Raw genomic sequence first — 18,573 nt, 5'->3', positions numbered from 1 at the left:
ACTCTGCTGTAGCCCCCCCCCCTCCCGGTCAAGGCACATATGAGAAAGCAGTCATTGAACAACTAAGGTGCTGCAATGAAGAATTGATGCTTCTCATCTCTCTTCGTTCCTGTCTGTCCCTATCTGTCCCTCTCTCTGACTCTCTCTCTGTCTCTGTCAAAAAAAAAATCAAAACAATTTCAGCTTTATTGAGATATAATTGACATATAAATATTGTATATGATTAAAGCACACAATGTGGTGATTTGATACCTATGATATATTTTCTTGATGAATCGACTCCTTTGTAATTATATTGACCTCCTTTGTCTCTCATTACTGTTTTCAGCTTCAAGTCTATTCTGTATGATATAAATAGAGCTATCCTTGCTCTCTTTTGATTTCCACTTGTGTGCAGTATCTTTTTCCATCCCGTCCCTTTGAGCCTGTATGTGAGTCTCTTGTAGGCAGCATAGAGTTGGGTCTTATTCTTTTATTCATCCGGCCACTCTATGTCCTCTGATTAGAGAATTCAGTGTATCTATGTTTAGAGTAACTGTTGCTAGGTAAGGAGTCACTCATGCCATCTTACTGCTGTCTAGCTCTTTGTACTGCTCTGTTCCCCTCTCTCGCCCCCTTGCCTTGCGAGGCGATGGTTTTCTGTAGCAGTACGCTCTCATCCCCTTCTCTTTATGGTTATCTTTTGTGTGTCGACGGTAGGATTTTGCTTTGTTGTCACTGTGAGGCTCAACATAAAGCATCCTATTGAGACAGTGGTCTGTTTTATGCTGACAGCAATTTAACTTGGATCACACAAAAACTCTTTCCTTGAAGAGAGTTTTTGTAAATATACTCAAATGCCATACATTCCCTAAATGGGACTGTTTCGAATGGACGCAAACACTCAGCTGTATTTTCTAAAGGAACTCTTTACTTAATCTGAGAGACCAAGAGAGAGTTAGGTGGCTGAGAATTTGATGGCAAGGCTGCCAAGAATTCTATTCTGTGGGTTAAAAGTAGCCCCTTTTTTGGTGGATGGTTCTTACTTCTTTTACACGAGAGATGAAATGTTTCTCAAGCAGGTCCTGTGTCTTTTTTTCAATTTTGCTCTTCAATCCCTGACACAGTGGCTGGGTAGAGTAAGATACTCAATTTTGCATTAGGAAGGTGTTTGTTTAATGTTTATTAGTAAATGTTGGACAAGTTTTGCTGTGTGTGTTTCTTCAGCCTTGTTTTCATCTGGTAAGGCAGGAGTACTCATCCTCACTGCACTTGGAATTTCTAGGGATCTCGATAAAATATCAGGGCTGGAGCCTTCACCCTCGTCATTCTGACTTACCTGCTCTAGGGCTGAGCCTGCACATGGTGATAGTTAGCAACCTGGCGATCCTGAGTGGCCAAAGGTGGGCTCCCAGTGAGGATGGAGATATGGGGTCAGGAAGATTCAGCAGAACTGGATTCTGGTCTGTGTCTGTCACCAACTGTTGGTTTATAAATTGTCCCCACACTCACAACCTAAGGAGAGACCGTAGAAAGTCAGGCCACTCCAGATTGGTGGGTGGCAGGTTTAAGAAACCAGGAATTTACCTATAAGGCTTGTCTTGAGTGGCCATAAGATGAGTAGATCCCCACCCTCACCCAGCAGAATGTTAATAGTTCACGTAGAGACCTAACTGGGCTTTAGTCACACATACCGTATAGATGGTCTCAACAACCCCTTCCGGTCTCAAGGCTGTGTGTTTGGGTAGCTTCTAGTGCGGGGGGGGGGGGGGACATTCCTAGGACACGGGAGGGAATGAGAAGCCTCTGATGGCCCCGGTCCTGCTCGATGGCCAACCAGAGAGCACATCCTCTTCCAACACCAACTTGCTGTGTAACCTGAGGGAAGATGAATACTCTCTTGACTTGGGTCTTGATTTTCTCATCTGTGAAATAGGAGCATTGAATTAGAATGGTCACTTGTAATCATTTAGTTTAGTAACCCAAAAGAATGCTGACCCTCTCTGTAGGAAAGTATACCTATGCATATTGATATATAATTTGCATACCTGTTCAAGGAACTCATGAAATCTCTTGTATTGATCAGGATTATTTTGTGGCTATGTGTGATAGGGACTCAGCTCAAATTGGCATACACTGAAGGGCAATGCAGTGGTAGATGGTCCTCAAACGTCTTGAAGAAATGATGACAGTGACAGGCACGGCTGGTCCAGGATGCCATCAGGGGCCTGTCTCTTTCTGTATCTTGGCCATGCCCTCTGAGTCACCGGGTTTCTTCTCCGGACGGGTCTCCCCAGGTGATTTCAGACCTGTCCGTCGGCCATGCAGGCTGCCATTCCACTGGGTGAGCAAACCCAGCCTAGAGTGAAAAACCCTCTCAGGGTCCCGTTGGAAGCCCAGCCCAGGCCTGAAGCAGTTCCTGTGGGTAGTGGGATGGATGCTGGGTCGACCACATGCCTGTCATTGTGACAGGGGGTGGGTGTCCCTACCTGAACCGTGTGGAGAGGGGAATAGGGTGTTTTCCCCAAATAAAAGGAGGATATTGTTACCACGAGATGGGGCAGTGCATTCTGGGAAGACACAGATGACAGACCCCCATCTCTCAGTTGATGGTTGTGTGTCTATAGAGCCCTAGAGCAGCGATTCTCAGCCCTTCCCACCTCATGGCACACATTAACTGCTCACTGAAGTTCTGTGGCACACCAGAAATACAGAGGTTTTGCCAGTCTGACAAAAATTTGATTTAATTTTGATTTATTCACACCAGATGGCTATTGTGTTGGGTGTTGTCATTTTTTAAATGTGACGATCTGAGGGAAAAGAGGCCAATGCCCCTGACTAAATAGTCAGGTATTGCATGTTTTAAAAATTCTTGCAGCACACCGGTTGAAAAATCGCTGCCCAAGAGGTGCATGCCTCGAGGTTGAAAACGCGACTCGCAAGCTCTGAGGTCCCTCTCAGCACGAATAGTCTACAGTGATAGATCACAGTGTTCTTAGGAGTCCTAGTTTTGAAAGATCTATCTATCTATCTAACAAAGGCTATTGATTTTTTCTCTTTTATGTTTAATTTTATATTCTCCTTGCATCTTCCAAAGTGCCAGTTATGCGTTCTAGCTCTTAGCTATATTTTGTTTTTTCTGAATGACAATAATAAAGCATGCAGTGGCTTGGGAACCGCCGCGGGAAATGTAGTAACAGCTTGGGATTTGAACCCTGGCCTCCCAGTTCCGAGCACCACGCCGTCTCCATGAACGTACTGCCTGATGTCTTGTCTGATGTGTCTCTTCTGTTCTGAGAGATCTGCCCTGTGAGGTACCATTTAACTCGAATGAACGGTTCCTCCCCACCGTTTAGGCGGGGCTGTCTCCCACGGTCAGGCCATGTGCCTCATCGTCTCAGGACACAGGACACAGGGGAGTTTTTATTTACAGCTGACCCTTTTATTTAAGAAAATAATACACCCAGTGATTTGTGCCTACCCCTTCGCTTGGGTCTGTACTTATCTAACTCTTATTACCCCCTGTCATTCAGGGAGCGAGCCTCCGGCCAGCGAATACCTTGGTGATCCGTGAGTGTGACAGGGCCTTGTCCAGAAAACCCTGCGTGCTCAGCAGGAGAGGAGATGGTCAGGTTTGGCGCACAGACGGAGCACCTCGGGATTCCTGCAATGCTAAGGGCCAAGATCAATGACCTATCTTTTTTTTTTTTTTTTTGGAGAGTGATTTTAAAGGCAGCTAGCTGGTCCAGCCCAGAGAAAAAGGATTTTTGTCTGAACTGTCAAGCAAGTTACCTACTTAATAATGTAGGGTCTCTAATGATGAACTAATGGGATAAATAAAAAGACTCACTGCTTAAGGTGCCAACGGTTTATGGCTTAGCTCCCACAGATGTTTGGAGACTGAGTCTGAGAGGGTGGAGGAATATATATGCCTTCTTAATGGGTACAGGAATGTTGCTGAAGGAAGGAAATAAAATGAATAGTCTGGAAAAAATTAATGGACTGACTTTATTCGATTATCATCCTGGGAAAGTTCATGGCAGGCGAGTGGTGCCCTTTCCAAGCAGGTTCTCTCGGCCCACACCACAATCCAACCCTCCTTTGTCTTTGAACTCTTCCGAGTCCGCAACATTTATCATCGCACCTCTTCCCTTAGCATCTCGCCCACAATCGCGCCCAAAATCACTCCCCTGGAGCCTGGGTTGGAGTCCCTGCCCTGGAGCGTGGTAGGCTGAGTCAGTTAACCACTGTCAACATCTCGTGGTATTGTTTTCTTCTAGTCTTTGTCACGCGCATTTTTAATTGTTAAGGTATTGTCACAGAATCTTGCCTCAGGCCTCTCTGGCCTGAGCTCATTCCCCATGTGATTGAAAGCCCCTCTCCTACATCATTTTAAACGACTGCGGGTTCTGTCTGGGCGCACCTTGGCTTCCAGGTCTGCTCCGCTGACCTGACGGGAGAGCAGTCCCTCCCGGGGAGTCACGTGATTGGTTGAGGCCGTAGCTGTCGGGAGGGAGGTGGGGTGGAGCCGCAGGAGGGTGGAGGTTGGGCGGGACCGGGTGACCCAGAACTGCCTTTACTAACTGGTCCTGGCAGGTCGAGTCAGAGCAGCCTCCCTGAGGAAGAGGACCCAGCGGTCTTTTAGTTCCACACCCTCATTTTAGGTTTGAAGGTTGAGAGATTCAGACCGGTGACATGACCTCCCCAGGGTTGCCCAGCCCCACTGGGCTCGGCCTCTCCGTCCAGTGTCCAGTGCCCTTTTCTAGTCCGGTCCCACCTCTAACTGGAGTCACGAGGTGCCTGAACACGGGCTAAACCCAAAGCGCCGTCCCAAGGGAATGTTTTCCTCAAGAAATCGAGTTCTACTCTTGAAATACATTTGGCAGTTCATTTGTCACAAATTGTCAGTGTGATTAGTGATTGCTGGCTGCTCGCTGAAAAGAATTTCCTGCCTCCCCAAACAACGCACAGTAAGAAAGCCATTGCAATGTTTCCCAAAGAGAGGAAGCTATTATTATCCCAGACTTACAAATGGGGAGCTGAGAATGGAGGGCTGGGCGACTCGTCCAAAGTAATCAGCCCGAATTAGAAGTCAGCATTCCCGATGACAACCTAAGGGCCAGGGCTCCACCAGCACTGGCTTTCCGGCGGCAGGGATCTGGGGAGGGCCAAGTCAAACAGGACATAATTAGGGACAAAATTCCCATGCTTTCTGCTGCTCCGTGACCCCTGACCGCGCAGCTCTTGCCAAGAAACTCTTGGCTGCAGCACCAACCTTCTGACCCTCACGCAGGCAGTCAGATGACGCAGGGACAGCCGGGCGTGGTCGGCTTCCACCGCTTCCCAGCCAGCCAGCCGTGCCCCACCGGGCAGGTGGCTTCACCTCCCTGACCCCAGCTGTTCCTTCTGGAGAGGGGACGGCGAGCTCACCGCCTGTCCAGCCCAGTGACCCGAGATGTAAAATGACAGCGCACTTCCAGAAGGTCCTGGTTGGCCGGGGCTATTCCGGCGGCCGGTGAGAGAAAGCCAGTTTGGAAGCAGCCAGGCAAAGGAGCCACTGACAGCCGGAACCTGAGTGGCCACCTTTCCCTGGAAAAGTCAGGGGAATAAAAACGATAATACTGCTGCTTGCCGGTAGTCCCTACCAGCCAGGGAGCCCAGTCTCCTCGGGCAGCTCCCATGAAATCTTTGCAGATGTGAGGGGCCCAGTGTTAGCAGTCTCGTTTGCTCCCGGGCAGGCCGGGATCTGATGGCCCAGGACGCCGTCCGGCAGGACTGCAGGGCTGGTCTGGTCTGTGTGACTCCGGACTCTAGGCCTTCACACTCCTCTGCCTTCCAGAGGCGAGAAAGGAGAGACCCGGGCATTTTGTAAAGCGCTTGTGTCCTGGCACTGTGACAGTTTTTGGAGGGAGGTATAATTTCCCCAGTTGGGAGCCGAGAAAGCAAGGCTGCCTCTCCAGGGGAAAGGTATATATTTGTCCCATCCTGGGAGCCTGAATGTGCAGGAGCGGACAGGTTACATTTCTTTCCCCGGGGTTTGGTGCAGACCCACTCGGCAAGTGCGGGTGTCCCAGACTGAAAGGAACGTGCCGGACGTAGGCTGGCTTTGCTGGGCCTGCAGGCGGCGGGGGGTGCTCCTCAGGACCTGAGCGCACCTGTGTGGTTACGTGGGTACGTGGACGTTTTCGGAGCTCCCGCTGTGGGTCAGACCCTGTGCTGACCACTCACCGTTCTCTCTGGAGTGGTATCATTTCCAGTTTACAGATGAGGAGATCAAGGCTCCGAGAGCTGAAGTCATTGAGCTGGCCACTGGCAGAGACAGAGTCTGAACCACAGATGCCAGGTTCTGGAGTTAGGACACTGTCTGTCATTCATGGGTGGTATCATTTAGAATGAGCACTGAACACCTTCTGGGGCCCTGGTTGATGAGAGCGACACAACTGCAGAACCAGTGTACGTCCCACCGGGTTGCAGAATACCAGGGCTGGAAGGGCTGTCCACGACCAGGAGCTGAGAGGCCCTTGGGTTTTAGGTGGGTGGGGTTCCCAAATTGTTCAACACTTTTCTCGAAAATACCTCCACAGCAACCTCTAGACTGGTATTTGAGCGAATACCTGGGCACCATGGCCAGGCCGAGCTGACACATAACATTAACCACTCCAGTTTCTCAAGCAGAGCCCGGGTCTGATCTGACTTCTGTCCCCAGAGCTGAGTGCCGTGCTCAGGACAAGGAGTGAAGGCGAGTGAAGGAGCCCAGGTCTGGAGCTCCCAGAATGACCCTGGAGGAAGCGCGTGGGAAGGAGAGAACACTGTGCTCTGCCCGGGAGCTAGGGTGTGAGTCCAAGAAGCGACTGGGTGGCACTGAGGTCCATGGGTTAGGGGTGAACACAGCAGTGACCGCAGGGACACTGGCAAAGGTGTGGCCTCTCTGCGACTTTGCAGATGTGTCTCATCAGAGCATCCCCTGGTGAGGATCCCCACCAGCTGAGATGTAGCTGATGGAGGGGTTCGGTCCCTGTGCTGTCCCTGCTACTCGCTGGCTGTGTGCCCTTGGCAGGGGGCCTCCCTCCTCTGGACTCGGGTCCTGCTTCTCTGGGATGCTGAGAAGCTGGCATCTGTGGACAGGACCCAGCCTGCACCTGGGATTGTTGGTCCAGGCAAATTTTGAAAAACAATTATTAATACAAGATGCCAATGTATGAGAATGGGTAGATCTCACAGAAAAGGAAGAATTTTTGGCTTCTCTGAAAAACGAGGAAGGACTGACAACTTCGGGCCTGACTTTACCTGGTTATTTGGGGGTCCTGGGCCCAGTTCCCATGTGCGTGTGCCTGGGGTTTCCCCACAGCACCAGCGAGCGGTTCTCTAGACACCATTCGGGTGTCCTACAGCTCCACGCTGTCCTGATGCCTGTCTACCCCGAGAGAGTGTCAGAGTCCACAGGTTAGGGGCCCAGTCCTATGACTGTCCCCTGGGCCTCTGCTTCACACACCACTTGCAAACGCAGGTTGTCACCTGTGCAGAATTCTGACTGTCTATCTGCAGGTTCCAACCGCCTTCAGCCCGGACTGCAGATGCTAATTGCAAGCCCAGGTCGTTAGCTGTACTTCTGGCCAACTGGCTCTAAACCAGAGGTTCCCATGACCCCCTCCGAGGGTGTGATTAATTTGCTAGAGCTGCCGCAGAACTCCGGGAGAACACTGTACTCACTGGCTCCCTGCTTTAGTATAGAAGGCTGCAACCCAGGAGCCATCAGGTGGAAGAGCTGCCCAGGGCAAGGTGCCGAATTCTGTCCTTTTCGGTTTTAACAGAGACTTGATGACATAGCCACGATCGATAAATCATCGGCCATCGGTGACGGATTCAGTCTCCAGCCTGTCTCCCTCCCCTGGAGGTTGGGAGGGTGGAGTGGAGTGTGGGGGTGGCGGGGTGGGGGCACAGAAAGTTCCGGCCCTCTCATCACATGGTTGGCTCTCCTGGCAGCCAGGCCCCATCCTGAGGTACTTTCCAAAAGCTCTCAAAAGTCATCCCACCCCTGTAACAAAAGACTTTTATCCTCTCATCACTTAGGAAACGCCAAGTTTTCGGAGCTCTGTGGCAGAAGCAGATGAAGGCCAAGTATATGGGTTTGTGATCCACATCGTAACAACACAGCTGGCAGCAGCTGGTCAGACAGGGCCGCGCCGCCTCCCTCCCGAGCGGGACAGGGCTCCTGGGCTCTCCAGTCCCGGGCTCCCCCGTCCTCCCCTCGGTGTCCCCGGCAGGGAGGCTGGGGTCAGCCACCAGTCAGCACTGAGCCTGCCTGGCCCTTGTTCTGGCTCCTGCGGGTCTGCCGGGCCTCTGCGGGCCTCGGAGGCCATGGTCTGTTTCTGGGCCCTGCAAGGTCTTTCACATGACACAGTGTCCCTGTGACTGCCCCCGGGTGTCAGGCACAGGGCTGGGCAGTGTATGTGCACCTCAGAGGCAGCATTCCAAGGTGCTTAATTAGACCAGCGAACAGGAACAAGGCAGTATGGGGCAGGCCCAGGTGGGGCCGGTGCAGGGGGCGCGGAGCCGGAGGGATGTCCTCTCTTGGCTGATTGGATGGCTCGCAGTTGGAGCAGCACTAAAATAATTTACTGTCATTGTCTGGCTGCCCTGGGAGTTCTTATGGAAGTGTGTGTGTGTGTGTGTGTGTGTGTGTGTGCGTGCGCGTGTGTTTTAAGTATATATCTCAATACTGTATCTAAAAGAGTTTGGGAAAATTTCATTTATTTCCTGAAATCACTCAAATGCCTGGGCTGCCGCTTTACAGACCACAGGCCCAGGAGCGTCACATAGGAGGATGCCCAGGTCTCATCCCTGCCACCTGCCCCTCTCCCTCAAAGGTCTCTGACTGCACGGCGGGAAGTTCCTTTCCAAACTGCGTCCTCTAGGGCTCTCCTCGTGGCTGGTGACGGACGCCCGATTGGAAACAGATCAGGCACCAGGGAAATGTATTAGGAGGAGTTTTGCTCATATCTTGTGGTAAAGACTTTGGAGGACACAGGATTGTAGGATGTCGTCCATGATTTCCAGGAACACGGGCTGTTTCCCAGGGGCGAGGGGAGCCCGTAGGGAGAACTGTATTTGGTTTCTGCATGGGAAGCATGTGGGGTCGGGACAGGAAGCCCGGCTCGGACTGTATTTGGTTTCTGCATGGGAAGCATGTGGGGTCGGGACAGGAAGCCCGGCTCGGACTGTATTTGGTTTCTGCATGGGAAGCATGTGGGGTTGGGACAGGAAGCCCGGCTCTGTCGTGCACTAGCTTCGCAGATAGTGTCGTCTCCGTTTCCTCGTCTTTATTCCTTCATGCGGGATTGTTTTGAGAATTAGCAAAACGAATATATAAACTGCCAGCCACGTTCCTGGCACACAGTAAGAGCTTAATAAATGACCGCTGTGGTGATTACTCTAATAGCCGGCAGGTGGTGCCGGGGTTGCTTCGCTCCCGTGGCCTAGGGGCCTTGGGGAGGTTTCAGAAAGGAAATGGACTTGGACGGGGTCCTCGAGGCTGGGGACGGCGGGGGGTGGGCTGTCGCAGGGTGGTGGCCTGCGCCTCAGGGGAGGGCGGCATGGTGTACCTGGCCGAGGCAGAAGTGAGCTCTGCATGGTCAGGGCACAGGGCAGGCTGGCCTGGCTGGACAGGAGGGTTCACAGAGGGGGCAGCTGGTTAGAACAACACTCAGCCCTCGTGACCGCTGGTTAGAATTGCCCTGGAATCCTCGCTGAAAGGCCTGCCACCCTGCCAAGTGGAAACTGGCAGCCTTTGCTCTGGCCCAGACTCTTCCTGGCCTGACTACAGGTAGGTTCGGGCAGTGGAGCCAATGAATCGTCCTTATTGTCCGCCAGGTGTCCAATCAGGAGACGGCATACCTGGCGTTTCTGTGGAGCCAGCCGGCCGGAGGAGGGCGCCGCAGAAGTGGGTCAGCCAGGCTCCAGCCGGGCAATGTTCAGTGACCACGGAGGGGCAGGGCTGGGGACGCTCTGACTTGGTGTGGCTGTGTCCCGAGCCTCTGTCCTTCTCTCTGTGAAGACATGAGGACAGGTATATCAAAGAAAAAGGCATTCCCCCGGTACCTGAAACTGTTTGCATGAAGAGCCCGGAACAGCCACGCAATGCCCACCAATCTCCCCTTGGACGTTCCTCAGAACAGGGGTCAGGAACTTTTTTGGCCGAGAGAGCCATGAACGCCACATATTGATATTTTAAAATGTAATTCCATGAGAGCCATAAAACAACCCATGTACCTTAGGCATTATCCAATAAAAATTTGATGTTGTCCCGGAGGACAACTGTGATTGGCTCTAGCCACTTGCAACCATGAACATGAGCGGTAGGAAATGAATGGGTTGTAATACATGAGAATGTTTTGTCTTTAACGTTATTATTTTTTTTATTAAAGATTTGTCTGTGAGCCAGATGCAGCCATCAAAAGAGCCACATCTGGCTCGCGAGCCATAGGTTCCCGACCTCTGCCCCAGAACCTACCCTGCTTTCCCGATGGGCAGTCCTGGCAGCCCTCTGGGAGGCAGTGCCCTTTCTTCTCTGGCAAGCTTTAGCCCATTGCAGGCTTTCCCTTACCTTGAATTATACCAACACTTCTTGTTTTCTTGCTCTTTTGTTTCATTTTCATTTATGGCTCAGTTATGAGGATGGAGGAGTAGGATCTAAATAGCCCTTCTAAACTATAGGAGGGGGTATGTGAGTGCACAGTGTGATGCAGGCCTGAGAGGGGTGTGTAAATAAATGCACAGGGTGGTGGAGGCCTGAGAGGGGTGTGTAAATAAATGCACAGTGTGATGCAGGCCTGAGAGGGGTGTGTAAATAAATGCACAGTGTGGTGGAGGCCTGAGAGGGGTGTGTAAATAAATGCACAGGGTGGTGCAGGCCTGAGAGGGGTGTGTAAATAAATGCACAGGGTGGTGCAGGCCTGAGAGGGGTGTGTAAATAAATGTACAATGTGGTGGAGGCCTGAGAGGGGTGTGCAAATAAATGCACAGTGTGGTGGAGGCCTGAGAGGGGTGTGTAAATAAATGCACAGGGTGGTGCAGGCCTGAGAGGGGTGTGTAAATAAATGCACAGGGTGGTGCAGGCCTGAGAGGGGTGTGTAAATAAATGCACAGGGTGGTGCAGGCCTGAGAGGGGTGTGCAAATAAATGCACAGTGTGGTGGAGGCCTGAGAGAGGTGTGTAAATAAATGCACAGTGTGGTGGAGGCCTGAGAGGGGTGTGTAAATAAATGTACAGTGTGGTGGAGGCCTGAGAGGGGTGTGTAAATAAATGCACAGGGTGGTGCAGGCCTGAGAGGGGTGTGCAAATAAATGTACAGTGTGGTGGAGGCCTGAGAGGGGTGTGTAAATAAATGTACAGTGTGGTGGAGGCCTGAGAGGGGTGTGTAAATAAATGTACAGTGTGGTGGAGGCCTGAGAGGGGTGTGTAAATAAATGCACAGGGTGGTGCAGGCCTGAGAGGGGTGTGTAAATAAATGCACAGTGTGGGGCAGGTCTGAGAGGGGTGTGTAAATAAATGCACAGGGTGGTGCAGGCCTGAGAGGGGTGTGTAAATAAATGCACAGTGTGGGGCAGGTCTGAGAGGGGTGTGCAAATAAATGCACAGTGTGGTGGAGGCCTGAGAGAGGTGTGTAAATAAATGCACAGTGTGGTGGAGGCCTGAGAGGGGTGTGTAAATAAATGTACAGTGTGGTGGAGGCCTGAGAGGGGTGTGTAAATAAATGCACAGGGTGGTGCAGGCCTGAGAGGGGTGTGTAAATAAATGTACAATGTGGTGGAGGCCTGAGAGGGGTGTGCAAATAAATGCACAGTGTGGTGGAGGCCTGAGAGGGGTGTGTAAATAAATGCACAGGGTGGTGCAGGCCTGAGAGGGGTGTGTAAATAAATGCACAGGGTGGTGCAGGCCTGAGAGGGGTGTGTAAATAAATGTACAATGTGGTGGAGGCCTGAGAGGGGTGTGCAAATAAATGCACAGTGTGGTGGAGGCCTGAGAGAGGTGTGTAAATAAATGCACAGTGTGGTGGAGGCCTGAGAGGGGTGTGTAAATAAATGTACAGTGTGGTGGAGGCCTGAGAGGGGTGTGTAAATAAATGTACAGTGTGGTGGAGGCCTGAGAGGAGTGTGTAAATAAATGTACAGTGTGGTGGAGGCCTGAGAGGGGTGTGTAAATAAATGCACAGGGTGGTGCAGGCCTGAGAGGGGTGTGTAAATAAATGCACAGTGTGGGGCAGGTCTGAGAGGGGTGTGTAAATAAATGCACAGGGTGGTGCAGGCCTGAGAGGAAGGGCGTGGGGGTGGTGCTGGCTGATAATGGAACCAGGTCCGTGGGAACCAAACCCGTCTGAAGGCTCCGACCTGTGCACTCCTCTCGGGGTCCCTCAGAAGCCAGGCCGGGGGAAGGACACTCAGGTGCTGGGACAGGAGAGCAGGCCTGCTGAAGACGGCTTTTCCTAGGGTTCCCGCGGGATGAGCACCCTCTTGATCCCTTGCTGTTTACTCTCTGGAGCTAAAGCTCAAGAGCACCGCTCCGGCCAGGCCAGCCTCCTTTCCTTCCGCGGGGTCCCTGTCCCCAGGGAGGTCCCAGTGCAGCGGGAAGAAAGGCCTGGAGAAGAGCGTGCTGGGGGGGTGCACGGTGCTAAGGGGAGGAAGCGGAGGCCCCGACCCACCGGACCCACGCCCAGGGGCCATCTTTCCCACCCGACCCCCTGTCGCTGTCTCCTGTGTGTGCAGAGGGTCAGGGGTCATCTTCATCTTGCTCGTTCCTAGCTCCCCGGTCAGCCAGACGTCACTGGATACCCCCTGTGCCGGGTGCTGTGCTAAGTGCTCTTCTTAGACCGTTTCCGTGAGCGCCCGGGCATAGAGCTGCTCTGACCCTCCGGTCCCCACTGAGGGCTGAGCCAGGAGCCAGGAGCCCACCCGCGCGAGGAGCGGGGCTGGGAGGTGGCAGCGCTGCTCTGTCCCGGCCTCCCGAGCAGACAGGAGCCCACCCGCGCGAGGAGCGGGGCTGGGAAGTGGCAGCGCTGGTTCTGTCCCGGCCTGGAGCAGACAGGAGCCCACCCGCGCGAGGAGCGGGGCTGGGAGGTGGCAGCGCTGCTCTGTCCCGGCCTCCCGAGCAGACAGGAGCCCACCCGCGCGAGGAGCAGGGCTGGGAGGTGGCAGCGCTGGTTCTGTCCCGGCCTCCCGCAGAGAACACAGCCTCCGCTGCCCACCTCCCCACCCCTGTAGCCTCGGCCCGGTGTCCACTCCAGGGCTCCCCGACCAGTCGGGGCTGGCTGTGTGCGGCGGAGTGATCCAGGAGGAGGTGGGACTAGGAAAATAGAAAGACTGGAGAGAGTAGAGAAAAGCCCTGCATTTCCTGGCTCGCGTTTGGAGTCAGTGCTTCGCGCAGCAGGGCAGCCCTGGCCTGTTTGGAGGAGTGCAGTGACCTTGGATTTGTCCTTAGGGCTACGTGTCCGGAGGCTGTGTGTGGGGTGGATGGCGGGGGAGTGGTGAGAAGCAGAGAGGCCGCCAGGAGGCATTCGTGCTCCCCAGGGGAGGGACAGGGTTAGACACAACCGCCTCCGGGCGCGGTGTGAGTCCACTCCTTGTAACCAACCGCCTCGGGTCTCGGCCTCCACTGCGGGTGGCCGGGTGGACAGCGCTGTGTGCAGCTTTGTCATCACAAAATGACCCCGTGATCTTTAAACGGTGGTCTCCGCAGTGTGGTCCCCCACCAGCGGCATCAGCCTTCCTGGGGACTTGTTTAGAAGTACAGGCTCTGGTCTCAGCCAATTCTGTCCCACCAGGCGCTGGAGGTGGCTGACTGAGCTCCTGCGTGGGAACCACTGGTGAGTGAGCACTCGGGTGTCTTTCTGGGCCTGGGTTCAGGTCCCCTGGGTCCACCTCCGCCCGCCATGCAAATGGGCACATCATAGTTTTAAAAGTCCCTTTCAGTCCTCATTCCCATCGTGTGAAGCAGGGCTGGCTGATGTGTTCAGGGAAACTGAGGCCCAGGCCACTCAGGCCACGACCCCAAGGCCCCTCACGTCACGGAGCCTGAACTTGACTCCAGGCTTCCTGAACTGCTTGTCCTTTCGAGGCCAGGGTACCCACCTTGACCTGTAAAGTCGGGGTTACGCCCTCTGCTGTAAGCATTACAAAACCTGTGCTCTGAGGAGCGCAGAGGAAATAAAAAGGCAAGGACTAGCGTTTATCGGTAAGTCCCCAAATCTCAGTAACACATGACTATTATACGAGGCTCACAGTACTGACGTGCGTGTGCTGTGAACGGGAGGTTGTTTCTTGCTTATTCTTGTTTTTCTCTAGATGACATTTTCTTGGTTATATGTTTTACAGCAAGTATTTTGGTTGTGGATTGTTCTATATGTCATATTTATAAGCGTTTGGAAACACATAAAGAAAATGCGTGTTTATCCACAGTATCAGGGAATGGGGTTTCTGTTGGAGAGACTATCATCGTTATATTGATTAACCGCTTGAAAACAGAATAATGTGGCAAACGCCTAGAGAGCACTTACAAGGTCCCAGGCGCTGTTTTAAGTGCTGTATGTCTATTAACGCACAGAATTGCCAAACAACGCTCTGATAGTATTGTTGTGTCTTCTTCGTTGAGGTCATTAAGGCTCAGGGAGGGTGGGCAACCTGAGCAGCGTCACACAGCTGATGAGTATCACAGCTGAGACTTGAACCCAGTGCGCTGACCCCGTTTCTGAGCTCACCCCTGGTTTGAATCTGCAGATACGGAGCACGTAACCGAGCGGGTGCCGTGTTCGGCTGACAAAGCGCCGTTGGCATTGGCCAGCCCTCCCTGGTGCTTGGAAGTGTGGTGGATTAAATGCATCAGTGGCCCCAGCTGTCCCTGCTTCTCCGTATGCCGTCCTTTGGAAATGCTCTGCCACGCTGACGCTGAGATCGGCTCTGTGACCTGTATTGGATTTCTGTGTCTCATAGGAAGTTGCTATAGCCGTAGCAGTCTAAAATAACATACGTTTATCATCTCACAGGTTCTGTGGTTTGAGTCCGGGCTGGGCTTAGGTGGGTTCTCTACCCAGGGTCTACAAGGCTGTACCCAACGTACGGGCTGGGCTATCTTATCTGCCTTTTGATAGCTCAGATGCCTCTTCTGTGCCCATTGGGTTGTTGGCAGAGTTCAGTTCCTTGCAGTTGTAGGGCTGAAGTCTCTATTCTCTTGTTGGCTGTCAGCTGGGGGCCACTCTCAGCTTTTAGAGGTCACTCCTGGCTTCTTGCCATGTGGTTTTCCTACAGCATGACAGCACCCTTCTTCGAGACCAGAAACAGAGACCCTCATCCCCGTCTGCTAAGATGTAGGCTTATAAAATAGTGAAATCATGAGTAACTATTCCACCTGCACCACGTTCTACTGACCAGGGCGAGTCACAGGCTCACCTGTGTCCAGGGACAGAATTATACGAGGGCTCGTCTTCAAATTCCGCCTACTGCAATTGTTTTGGCTGAAGGGACACAGCAGAAGCTTGGAAACGTGTCTGCATGTTTCTGTTGGCCCCTGGCAGTCCTCTGAAGTCACGCTCACTCGCTCGCTCGGGCTGATCCTCCTGGAGGGAAGGGAGGGAACGGAAACAGGAGCTGAGCCGTCCCAGCTGAAGCTCAGACCCGATTAGCGCCAGTCCAACTCCAAACATGTGCGCGAGCCCAGCCCAAAGCAGGGGAGGTGTCCGCCCAACCTGCAGCTGACTGTCGGTGCGTGAGTGAGCCCCGCCAAGACCAGAACCATCTGCCGGCCCATAAATTCACGAGCAGTAGCCAGTGGGTGCTGTCTGAAGCTGTGAGTTTAGGTGATTAGTTTAATAGCACTATTGTGTTGACTGATAATTGACACGGGGTTACCATCTATGGCACCCACTCTTGGCCAGGAGCGTGTTAGTTTTCCCATGTCTAACTTCTCCTTTCATCCTCAGGATAGCCCTGCAGGGGAGCTGGGGTCCAGTCAGTATTTTCATTATCGATATGCGTAAGGATATCAAGGTTATGGTTAGTAATGACCAACAGGCACATGGAAAGATGCTCAACATCGCTAGTCGCTTGGGAAATGCAAATCAAAGTCACAACGAGATACCACCTCACACCCATTGGGGTGCCTGCTGTTAAAAAAACAAAACGGAAAATGTATTGGCAAGGACGTGAAGAAATAGGAGCCCTTGTGCACTCCTGTTGGTAGGAATATAAAATGGCGCAGTTGTTACATAAAACTGTGTGGCAATTCCTCAAAAATTACTACATGGCCCGACAATTCCACTGCTGGGCATATACCAAAAAGAACGGAAAGCGGGGTCTCGGAGAGGCATTTGTGCACCCATATTCATAGCAGCCTTATTTACAATAGCCAGAAGCGGGAAACAACCCAAGCATTCCGTGATGGATGAAGAGATAAACGAAATGAGGTCTATCCATGCACTAGCTCTCCAGCCTTAGGAAGGAAAGGCATTCTGACGCCTGATAACTTCTAGTTATACTGACTCCAGTATCCTGACGATCGCTGCCACGTAAACAGTCACGAAGGCATCACGTGAAGTGAAATGAGTCACAGAAGGACGCAGAGGGCATGATTGCACTTGCACAGGGTACTAGGACTGTCGCGTTCATAGGGACAGAATGAGAAGGATGGTGGTCAGGAAGCGGCTGGGGACAGGGAGGAGTGGGGAGTCAGTGCTGAATGGTGCGGACTTTCCGGGTTTGGAAGCTGCAGAGTTCTGGAGAGGGACGCTGGTGATGGTTGTGCAGCACTGTCAGTGTGCTCGATACCGCTGAACTGCACACTTAAAAGTGGTTAAGGTGGTAAATTTTATGCGCTGTGTATTTGAATCCCCCCCCCCCCATTTTAAATAGATTCCAGTTCCTGTCCTGTCTGCTGGCCGTGCAGACCCTCCTTGTCCAGGGTAGGTGACGCGTGGTGGGAGCTGCAGTCCCCCCGCCTGGAGACTGTGGTGGTAGCTGGCGGGGTTCCATCTGGGCGATGTTGGAGGCTGTGGTGGTAGCTGGCGGGGTTCCATCTGGGCGATGTCGGAGGCTGTGGTGGCAGCCCGGCGGGTTCCATCTGGGCGATGTCGGAGGCTGTGGTGGTAGCCCGGCGGGGTTCCATCTGGGCAATGTCGGTGGTGCTGCTAACTCTCCCTGAATGGCAGTCGCCTCATTTGCAAAAATCAAGATAATAATGTAGTACCTGCTCGTGCTGTGAGGCTTGGGGGACTGGGCACACATGACGTGCTGGGCACCGTGCCCGGCGAGAAGGAAGCACCCAGTAAATGTCGGCTGTCATTGGTACCTGATAAAAGATAACACCTACCTAGTGATTTTAAAAAGACACAACAGATATCATCATTATGCAGAACATAAAGAATTCAATTAAGAATCTTGGCAGCTGAAAAACATAGCATATGCTTTCATTACCTACTTTGTGATCATAAGAACAAATGACTTGTTCTTCTCCTTTGGGTTAGTATTCAAAATGAAGGAAACATTGCCCACAATCAAGTCTGGGCATGATAAAGGTGGGTCATAGTCAAATGATTCACTTAGTGTTGAAAGAGCCGTGTCACAGCACCGACTCCTTCTCGCTGCTCCACCCAGCTGGTTGGTACATAGCCTCTCCACCCACCCGAAGCCCTGAGCCCCTCTCCGAGCTTTGGTATGTTGCATAGGCCTCATCTTGCTCCAAACGGGGTGAGCTCTTTGAGGGTTGGAGCTCCGTCGATTTCTACTCCAGTAGATTACTGGGCTTGCTACCCATAGGATTGAGTCCCTGGTTTTCAGGGACAATAGTTAGATGTTCCCCAAGTACTTAGAAATAAGTTTACATTTTTGATAATTCAACCTGAAGTTCCACCCACCCATGATGGACTGCAAAAATAAAAAAGAAGCTTAATGTGGTCATTTAAGCAATGAAGACACACAGGCCACCAAAGACCTTAGTGCTATCCCCTAAAGATTATCCATGGGAAGGTGGCCTGGGCTGGTGCTGTCAGTGGTGGCCACTCAGATGTGGAGAAATGGAAGAGGGCATCGCAGAGGAAGATGTGTCCAGGACTAGCCCAGTCCTCATCATGGAAGGAGGCATACTGGCCTCTGGGTCCAGCGGTCAGGTCCTGTCTGTGCTGGGGGTGGACACGCTAGGCTGTGTAATCCTGACACCATTGTGGTTCCGGTCCTATGCTCACCAATGCCTGTCTGCAGAGAAATAGCATATTGGTTACATGGACTCAAATACTCTTGCTCCCACGTGTCACAGGCAGAAAAATGCCCCCTTCCCCAAGTGCCCATGTCCTAATCTCTGGAGCCTGCGGCTATGTCATATTGGCAAAGGCAAATTAAGGTTGCAAATGATATTAAGGTTGCTATCAGTTGATCTTAAAATATGGGAGATTGTCCTGGCTGGATGGCTCGTTTGGCTGGAGCGTTGTCTTGCAATGCAGAGGTGGCTGGTTCAGCCCTTGGCTGGGGCACATACAGAAACAGATCGATGCTTCTGTCTCCCCCTTACCCCCCTTCCTCTCTCTGGATTCAATAAAAATAAAAAAATTTTAAAAAT

At 52.4% G+C, this 18,573-nt stretch overlaps 2 long non-coding RNA genes across 3 annotated transcripts in view; one reads left to right on the top strand and one right to left on the bottom strand.

The window, feature by feature from the left end:
- Positions 1-18,573, top strand: part of LOC136329447 (uncharacterized) — a 196,082-nt gene that overhangs the window by 6,580 nt on the left and 170,929 nt on the right. The window lies entirely within an intron of this gene.
- On the bottom strand, positions 1,203-5,120 carry LOC136329448 (uncharacterized). Its single transcript, XR_010730193.1, has 3 exons — positions 5,009-5,120; positions 1,674-1,857; positions 1,203-1,494 (listed from the first exon to the last, which is right to left on the bottom strand). It is a non-coding gene; the product is annotated as an uncharacterized lncRNA (long non-coding RNA).

This window comes from Saccopteryx bilineata, chromosome 3 (genome assembly GCF_036850765.1).
Source record: "Saccopteryx bilineata isolate mSacBil1 chromosome 3, mSacBil1_pri_phased_curated, whole genome shotgun sequence".
Classification (NCBI taxonomy): Eukaryota; Metazoa; Chordata; class Mammalia; order Chiroptera; family Emballonuridae; genus Saccopteryx; species Saccopteryx bilineata.
The sequence above is the reverse complement of the archived record's forward strand: the minus strand, read 5'-3'. Positions and strand labels throughout refer to the sequence as shown.